Source organism: Scylla paramamosain, chromosome 22 (genome assembly GCF_035594125.1).
Source record: "Scylla paramamosain isolate STU-SP2022 chromosome 22, ASM3559412v1, whole genome shotgun sequence".
NCBI lineage: Eukaryota > Metazoa > Arthropoda > Malacostraca > Decapoda > Portunidae > Scylla > Scylla paramamosain.
In genome coordinates, this window is record NC_087172.1 from 15,642,430 (window position 1) to 15,652,429 (window position 10,000).

A 10,000-nucleotide genomic window follows, 5' to 3' on the forward strand; every position below is an offset into this window, starting at 1 on the left:
TTTCCCGCCTCCTTTCTCTCCCCCATTTCCTCCTCCCTTTCCTCCTCCCCTGATGGCTTCGCGGACAGGTGGCGGAGGTCTTCTGGCGTGCTTCCTGGTGGTGTCACACTGCGCGTTAGTCACAGCCTCCCCACCACAACACACAACGCCCAGGAGGTCTATCCCACTCACTCGCTTATCCTTAGGCCTATAGATTCTTAGGCATATCTTGATAGCCTGTACCCCGCTGCGTCACTTTGAGAAATATGTTCAACTTAAAACGACAAAAAAAGAGTATGTATTCATTAAAGAAAGTAACACAAAATGTTTACTCAAAAAAGTTAACAAAAAAAATGTAATGTGTTGAAAGATTGACCAAAAAAAAAAAATGCAGTTTGAAGAATTTAAAACTGAAATGTACAGGTAAAAAAAAAAAAAAAAAAATTGCTCTACTTAAACTAATACTAATCCAGAAAAAAAAACACAAGTTAGGTTTTACTTCCATGAATTTACACAACTACTTATGAAGAAAAAAAAAAGAAAGGAAAAATAAAAAAAATCACACAAAATTATTCAAAGGAATTAGAAGCCACTTAACATGCGGCTGTAGAAGATACCACGGGCCCCCATTAGCACACACACACACACACACACACACACACACACACACACACACACACACACACACACACACACACACACACACACACACACACACACACACACACACACACACACACACACACACACACAGAGGGACATTACCATAATACTAAAACGCTCTTGCAATGAACCGAAACGAAGAACCCTCGAGAGAAATACTAAGAGGAGGAAGACTACGAAGCGGAAGAGGAAGAAGAGGAGGAGGAGGAGGAGGAGGAAGATGACCCGAGTAGGTGGTATTGGATTCTCCTCTTAGGTGCAACACTCGCCTCTGATTGGTTGACCTGACCTGCTAACGACCCAATAACACCCAGGTTTATATCATTCCGAGTGACCTGCCGATGAGGACCAATAGAGGGGAGTGATGGGGGGGCGGGAGAGGGGAGAGGGAAGAGGAGAGGGAATGGGGAGTTGGTAAAATGGAGATGGGTGAGGAGATGGATGTGTTGTAGAGGAGAGGAGGTGATAGGGTACAGAGAGAGAGAGAGAGAGAGAGAGAGAGAGAGAGAGAGAGAGAGAGAGAGAGAGAGAGAGAGAGAGAGAGAGAGAGAGAGAGAGAGGTTAAATAAAGATAAAAAAAAAGAGAAAGTTTAGAATTAACATAGACTTAAGAATAGAGATGCATACAAAGACACATTCAGAGGGAGAGAGAGAGAGAGAGAGAGAGAGAGAGAGAGAGAGAGAGAGAGAGAGAGAGAGAGAGAGAGAGAGAGAGAGAGAGAGAGAGAGAGAGAGAGAGAGAGAGAGAGAGAGAGACTTCTTTAAACTACACACACATTACCCCACCGAGGTTCCGCCTTGCCCAGTATTAGTATAATTTCCTCGTAAAGAATAAACCATTTCAAGAGACTGGGATGGAAACATTTGCATAGATATGAATTCATTTCTTGTAATTATTGCTTCGCCTGCAACACAACGCCCCTCCTCCTCCTCCTCCTCCTCCTCCTCCTCCTCCTCCTCCTCTTCTTCTTCTTATTATTCTTATCACTCGCTTCCAACATCTTTCTCCTCCCTTCTCTAACTCCCTCTATCTCTCTCTCTTTCATTCTCCCCTCTCCCACTTTCTCTCATCTTTTCCCTCTTCTTTTTTTTTAATCTTGTTATTTATTTTACGTAATCTAGCACTCCTCTTTTCGTGTCTTCCTCCTCCTCCTCCTCCTCCTCCTCCTCCTCCTCCTCCTCCTCCTCCTCCTCCTCCTCCTCCTCCTCCTCCTCTTCCTCCTCCCTTCGTGAGCCCTTTCCCTGTTTAAATAAAGGGGAAATAGTGGTGAAGGGTTTAGGAAAGTAATGGTGATGGGGGAAGGATGGTGATCAAATTAATGGTGGCTTTGCACATTATGGTGACAAGGAAAGGGAGTTTTCTATTAAACTGTAGTGTATGTTATTCTTTTCAGGAATTTATTTATTTATTTATTTGTTTATTTGTTTATTTATATATTTATTTTTTGTATGTGTATTTCCGATGATACATATTTTTTTTCTATTCGAATTTGAGTTTATTTGTACATTTTCTTTCTTTATTTTTTTTGCATAATGACATAATTTCTTTACGATTTTTCCTTTTTTGTTTTTCTACAAACAAGTCAAGTGTAAATAATAAGAAAACCAACAAAAAAAAAAAAAAAAACAGGAAATTAGAAGGTAGACCAACCGCATTTCATCTCACTAAGACAGCCTTGACCTAAGACTAAATTAACCTGACCTTACCTGACCTGACCTCGCCTGGAATGTAATTGACCTACCATGCTCTTAACCCCCCTCTCTCTCTCCCTCTCCTTCCCCTTCCTCCCCTCCCCTTCCCACCCCCCAGTAGTGCATCGTGTTGGTGTCAGCAACTGTTCCTCCTCAACATTTGCAATTGACCAGAGAGAAAAAGTTAAAATTTTTTTCATAATTAAAACTCATGATTAGAGTAATGACATAAAATTCAGTAATAGTTTGAAATAATTAGAGGATTTAATTTTTTTCCTCCTCCCATGTTGAAATTGTCTTGAATATAAAAAGTGTAACTCCATTCACTGATTGAGTAAATAGCCTTGATTAAAAAGTTTTATTCTCCTGCTATTTTTTTACCTGCAGCAGCATTAATTAAAGGCGCATTGAGGTGGATTCATTTGTAGGTTTCATGATTATAATACATTGTTTCTTTCCTCTGTTACAGGTAAGCACCAAACTTGCTGTAGTGCCTGAGTGGCGGGGAGGACAAGGCAGGTAAGGCCTCTTAATTACCGAGTCCCAGGTGTTACGCTTACTGCACGGGGAAAGTTGGATAATTCCACCTGTTGTTACCTCGTGTTTCCTCCACTTAATGTACTTTTCCCGGCCTTTTTCCTCCCCTCACGTGTCCCGGCGTACCTTTTACCACATCGCTGTCTTACTCTCCATTCCACCTGTCAGCCTTCCAGCTCCTTTCCTTCCATCCGTTTCACCCCTCCCCTGTATCTTTTGCAGCCTGCACTTCCAATCATCACCACCTCTTCATTCTCCCTTACCTCTTTCACCTCAATTCTTTCCCCTTTATCTTTCAGTTCATCATCACTTTTACCTCTCCACTCATCACTTCACTTCACTCCACTTTTTCATCCACATAGAGCGTCTCCTTTACCCCTCCACTTCATTCCTTCACTCCTTCAGGATCCTTACGCCCTCAGGACCCCCTCACGAGCGGCGTCCCTCAGGCCCTACAGCCCTAAAGTGTAAAGGGTTCGAATCCCTGGCGAGCTTCTGTCCAAATGCCACGACAGGAGTGTGTGTGTTCTTAAGATATTGAGGACCTTATTTTGTTTGTTTGTTTGTTTGTTTATTTGTTTGTCTGTTGGTTTTTCTGTGTCTGTCTTTCTTTGTCCTTTGCCTGTTTCTTCTTCTTCTCTCTCTCTCTCTCTCTCTCTCTCTCTCTCTCTCTCTCTCTCTCTCTCTCTCTCTCTCTCTCTCTCTCTCTCTCTCTCTCTCTCTCTCTCTCTCTCTCTCTCTCTCTCTCTCTCTCTCTCTCTCTCTCTCTCTCTCTCTCTCTCTCTCTCTCTCTCTCTCTCTCTCTCTCTAAGTAATGAAACTCTTTATCCCTCTTGTAATTAAGTTTCTTCACTTCCTTATCTCAGCACAGCATTCCAGTGTTATTTTTTTTCCATTCATATTGTTTGTGTAATTGTTACGTAATTGTTATACTGAGAGGAGTGAGATGTTTGGCACATACTTATTTAACTTTCTAATTGCTGTATATTCAGAAATGGTCTTATTGGTTATATATAATTAATATTTTTTGCTAACTGCATTTTTTTTATTCTATTAGATTTTTTTGTTTTTTTTCGCTAGTTTTAGTATTGTTGGAAATTATGATATTAGTGTTATTTGATTTGGGGTCTCTTGTATGTTTATTTATTTTTGAGGTGAGGGAAAACGATAAATCATTGTTTTTATTATCATTTTTTGTTTATTTACTTTATTTATTTATTTATTTATTTATTCATTCATTTATTTATTTATTTATTTATTTATTCATCTATCTATTTATTTGCGTGTTTGCGTGTGTTTTGTGTGTTGCCCTTGCCCGACCCATCTCATGCATAAAATAATAATAATATGTATCTCTTTTCTTTACATGGTTATGGATTTAATATATCTACACTAATTTGTTATTCTTTTACTGCAAGCTGTCGCAAAACGTGCTGCTCTCACTACAGTATTCAAATTTGAACCAGAAATACAACAACATTGCTGCCGTCTGATCAACACTTCCATCATCGGAGTTTGCTCTATGTCACAGCGCGTTGTGTTGGTGGCAGTTTGTCAAAACGCGAACTTTTCCCACTTGTTCGTCGCAGTTTAATGTTGGGAGCAGCGGCGGAATGTTTACCTAACACAATTAACACTTTCCCAGCCGCTCGTCACCTCATATGACTCGTAAACAATACACAAAATTTACATGTCATTAACCTAACATTCATTATCGCTCGCTGCCCGACGCACAGCACAACACAACGCCCGCTGCTCGCAACACAGCACAACACAGCAACACTTCACTCACAAATACACTTCACACCCACACCTACTCCCCTCCCTTCCTGGAAAAAAAAAAAGTCATGGAAACTGTGCATCATTGTAACTCATAATGTAGGAACCATTTAACATTTAAACTAATAATGGTTGGTAGTCACGTATAACAGAATTTAGTGGTAGTGGTTGGAGGTGGAAATCATGAGAAAGGTAGGAGGACGAGGAGATAGGTATGTAATAGGGTGGAGCAGAAGAGGATGCCAACTAGTATTGTTATAATGCCAAATAGTAATGCAGGATGTCAACTGGTAATAGTATTTTATGTTAGATAGTAATACATGTCAGGTGGCAGCGGTAGTGTGAGTCAATAGCTAACAGATGGGGATGTCAGTTAGTGGAGGAGGATTTCAGCTTTGAGTTATAATAAGTAATGTTAGGATAAGTTTATTTACGTTAGAGAGCATCAGCTGATCTAGTAAACAATACCAATTAGGAGTGAAGGATTTTAGTTAATAGACAGGGCTGTTTTTTTTTTTTTTTTTTTTTTTTGCTTTCGATAGGTAGGTTAGATGAGATGACGTTAGATGAACTCAGGTTAGGTAAGCTTAAATTAGATTAAGTTAGATTAGGTTAAGTGTGAAGGTATCAGCAAATTTTACGTTATCAATACTCTAAGTATGTCCGTATATTGTGAATGATATCTTTAGGTAAGTTTAAGAAAGACTAAGTTGGGTTATTAGCTCTTTGTCAGCAGAACAACACATACAGCAGCAGTATTAGTAGCACCAGTAGTAGTAGCAGTAGTAGCAGTAGTAGCACCAGTATTAGTAGCAGTAGTAGCAGCATCATCAGCTACAGTAGTAGGAGTAGTAATCAAACAGCGGCGGTGAGGAAGTTATGTTTATCTTAGCAGCCGCCACCAGACCCCGCCTCCCAAGATTTGATTAGTTTCCCCTTGCCGCGGCCCATTCACCGAGGCTTTCCAGGGAGAGCAAGGCGTCGAGAGGCGGTGAAATTACCCTCCAGGCCCCCGCACTCCTCTCCCGGGTCTTATTAGGTCGTTGAATGGATGATAAAGATGAGCTTGAGAGATTAGGAGGGAAGGAATTTGTCTGGGAGGAGGGGAGACTATGTTATTTTTTTTATATTTTTTTTGCTCCCGTTTTCTTTAACATTTTTTTCCATGGGGAAGGTCGGTGGCTGGTGGCAGGCGTGGCTGACAGGGTGAACTATAAATATAGAGTGAAGGTCGAGAGAAAGGTTAATTTATGGTTCCTGGGAGCGTCGTGGAAGAGGAGGAGGAGGAGGAGCAGGAGCAGGAGGAGGATGAACTACTAGGGGGGAAAAGACGCCGTGGTGAAACAGAGGGAGATGTAGGCCACGAAGACACGGTGACAGGATGTGGTAATAGATATGGAAGGGGAAAGGTATATATTAAGGGAGTAAATATTGTGGGAAGGGGCAGAGGAAATGGCAGGAATGGGAAGGATTGAGTTATACAGGAGTGGAAATGGGAAAGAGAAATGAGACAAAGGAATGGGGAAGTGGAAGAGGAAATGTGTGAAAGGAGCGATTAATGAAAGAAAATGTGAAAAATGGAGTGGGAGGGAAGAGGAATGGAAAATAGGAAAGGGAATGGGAGATAAGGAAGAGGAAATTAAATGTGCGTATGGAGGAATTAATGACTGGGACAGATTTGAGTAGTAAGGCAGGAATGGGAGGTGGAGATATGGGGATGGAATGGGATGAATGTTGTAAAGTGGAAGGATATGGTGGCTGAGGACTGGAATGGGGCAGGGGATGTGATGGGGAAAGATTGGAGGGAAAGAATGGGTTGTTAGATGAAAGAGGAATGGAATTATAAAGGACAATTGAAGAAGAGGGAATGGGTGATGGGGAAACATTTGAAGGTCGAGTAGATAAGGAGTATAGAAATGGAATAATGAAATAACGAAAGAGGAAACTGAAAAGCTAGTAATGAAGGAAGGATATATGGAGGAAGAAAGTGAAGAGGAGGAGCAGGAGGAGGAGGAGGAGGAGGAGGAGGAGGAGGAGGAGGAAGGATTTAGTTGGGAAAGAAGTACTGAGAGAGAAAGATTGTCTTCCACTAACAATGTAATGAAATAATTCCTTTTTTACTCAACTTTCTTATCTTCTCTTCCCTTTCTATTCCATCTTCTTTATCATCCTACACTTTTTCACTTATCCCCTTCCTTTCCTTCATCCTTGCTTCCCTTCACCCTTCCTTTCCTTTGTTCTTCCTTTCTTTCACCTTTCTTTTCTCTTCCCTCGCCCCTCCTTCCCTTCATTCTTTCTTTCCTTCACTCTTCTTTCTCCTCACTTTTTTTCTTCATCTTCCCTTCCCTTCACGCTTTCTTCCCTTCATCCTTCCCTTCTTCCACTCTTCCTTTCCTTTTTTCTTCTTTTCTTTTCCTTTCCTTTTTTCTTCCTTTCTTTCCCTCCTCCTTTCCTTCATCTATCATTCCCTTCAACCTCTCCTTCACCCTTCCTTCCTTTCACCTCTCCTTTCCTTCACTTTTCCTTTTTTCACCATTTATTTCCTTCACCCTTCCTTTCCTACACTTTTTCTTCCTTTTCTTCTCTTTTCTTTTCATTCACCCTTCCTTTCCTCCTTTCGTTTCCATTTCCTTAATTTCTACTCTCTTTTCACCCGATCTTATCCTTCGTTCTCATCACCCTCTCTCCTCCTCCTCCTCTTCCCCTTCTTCTTCTTCCACTCCTCCAACAGAGCCACCTGTTCCACCTGCTGTCCTTCTCTCGTTAGCAGTCTCAGGTGGATTTCCCAGGCTCACACCACTTACCTGGATTTCACCTGCTAATTGAGTCAAGATCTGGAGAGTGTGGTGATCGCAGGTAAAGTGTTCAGTGTTGGGACAGGTGAGTGTGTCTTTTGATGGCTGTTAAAGGGTTAATGAGTGGCGGGTTAATTGATGAGTGGCACCTATCTTTTTTTTATCGTTTTCTTTCACTCCGTTTTCTTTTTCTTTTTTTTTTTTGTGTGTGTGTGGATTAAGAATGCAAGAATCTCCAACCCTTCTTCTTCTTTTTCTTTTCTTTTTTCTTCTTTTTTCTTTCCCTTTTTTTCGTCTCCTTTTTTTCTTCCGTTTCGTCCTTCGATGTTTTGTTGTTGTTGTTGTTGTTGTTGTTGTTGTTGTTGTTGTTGTTGTTGTTGTTGGTTGTGGTGGTCATGGTGGTTGTGGTATTCTTCATCTTTCGTCCTCTTCTTCTTCTTCTTCTTCTTCATCTTCATCTTCATCTTCATCTTCATCTTCTACTTCATCTTCATCTTCATCTTCTTCATCTTCATCTTCTTCTTCTTCTTCTTCTTCTTCTGCATACTTGATTTAGATTCCCCTACGCAAACACAACACCCTCCTCCTCCTCCTCCTCCTCCTCGTCCTCCTCCTCCCAGCTGTCAATACAAAGGGCGGACAATCGTGTGGGCGTGCCGCGACCCACCGCAGCGCCGCCCACTCTGTCCGCCCCTGATGGATGCTCTTAGGGGCTCAGGGGGCCTTCTGCGCCGCCCTCAGGTGTCCGGGGGCTGAGGGAGTCCTTTTCTTCCTATTTCTACTTTTCTTATTGTTTTTTTTTATTTCCCTGTTTTACTTGTTACTTTTTTCTTGTTTTTCATTTATTTATTATTATTTTTCTAGTGTTTGTGGTCCCTTTTCTTGTTCTTGTTCTTGTTGCTCTTGTTTTTGTTTTTTTTCGTCTTGTTCTTGTTCTTGTTCTTGTTCTTCTTCCTTCCACTTTCCTACTTTTTTTTGTTTTTATCATCCTGTGTTTATTCATTCCTTTTCTTATTTTTGTTATTAGTTCAACTTCTGTGGTTTCTCCTCCTCCTCCTCCTCCTCCTCCTCCTCCTCCTCCTCCTCCTCCTCCTCCTAATGGTCTCCTGATCTTCCCATTCCCTCTTCCCATACAATTCTTTACCTTGTCTTCCCATTTCGATCTTCTCCCTCCTCCTCCTCCTCCTCCTCCTCCTCCTCCTCCTCCTCCTCCTCCTCCTCCTCCTCCTCCTCCTCCTCCTCCAACTTACGACTTTGTTTTCCGTTGAAGGTAGCGATCTCCTCCTCCTCGTCCTCCTCCTCCTCCTCTTCCTCCTCCTCCTCTTCCTCCTCAGCTTCCATATGTTTGTTTTCTTCTCCGCCTTTATTCCTTTTTTTTTCTTCCTCGCTTTGATCATTCTTTTGTTTTATTTTCACTTCAGCTCTTTTTGTTTTTGTTTTTGTTTTGATGTTATTTTTATTATTTTCCTTCGTTATTATTATCATGAAGAGGAGAAGAGGAGGAGACAAAGACGACGAAGAGAATGGGGAGGAGGAGGAGGAGGAAGAAGAAGAAGAAGAAGAAGGAGAGAGTATGACAATAATATGCTGAAAGAGAGAGATAAAAAAACATACCTAAAAAAACAGAGAGAGAGAGAGAGAGAGAGAGAGAGAGAGAGAGAGAGAGAGAGAGAGAGAGAGAGAGAGAGAGAGAGAGAGAATATGGGTTTATTGATGCTATTTGAGTTATCTTTGGCTTAATTAGTGATGATCTGGTCTCGTTTCTCCCTGCAATCAGACTCACTCACCCCACACTGCCTCCTTCTAATGAACCAGCCATATTCTAATAAAGGAGCCTCTAATCCCTCTTCCCTCCTCCTTCCCTAGGGTTAAACATGCCTCCTGTCTCCCCTCTTCTTTTTTTCCCCTCTCGTTTTCTCTCTCTTCTGTCAGTTCTAGTTTTCTGTGTCTTTTTTCATTCGTTTTCTTTTTCTTTCTGTCATCTTTGGTCTTTCTGCCTCTGTTTGTTTCTTCATTCTCTCCTTTCTTCCTTTCTTCCATCTCTAGTCTTTTTCTTCTTTCCTTCTTTTCTTCCTTCTGTCTCCTCTCCTTTTTTTTGTCATCTCTAGTCTCTCCACTTCCCTTTTCTTCCTCGTTTCTCTCTTCTTTACTTTTCCTTCTTTTACTTCTTGTCTCTTTTTTTCTCTTCCTCTCCTTTCCCTCCTGTATTCTTTGGTGTTTCTGTTCTCTTTTTCCTCCTTTCTCTCCTTTCCTTTACCTTTCCTTCTCTCATCTCAAGCCTTTCTTCTTTTTTTCCTCCATTTCTTTCCCTGACCTTTCTTTCTATTTATTTGATTTTTTCACTCTTTCTTTAAACTTTTTTATTCTTCCATTTTTCTCTTTTCCTCTTTTCCTCTCTTGCCCTCCCTTGTCTCTCTTGTGTCTCCTCATTTTTCCCTCTCTCCTTTCCCCTTGCTTTCATCTCTGTTTCCTCTTGTCTTTCCCCTTTTCTTTATTCTCTTCTTTCCTCTCCCTTGCCTATCTTTCTCTCTCCTCTTTCTCTCGTGTGTTCCTCG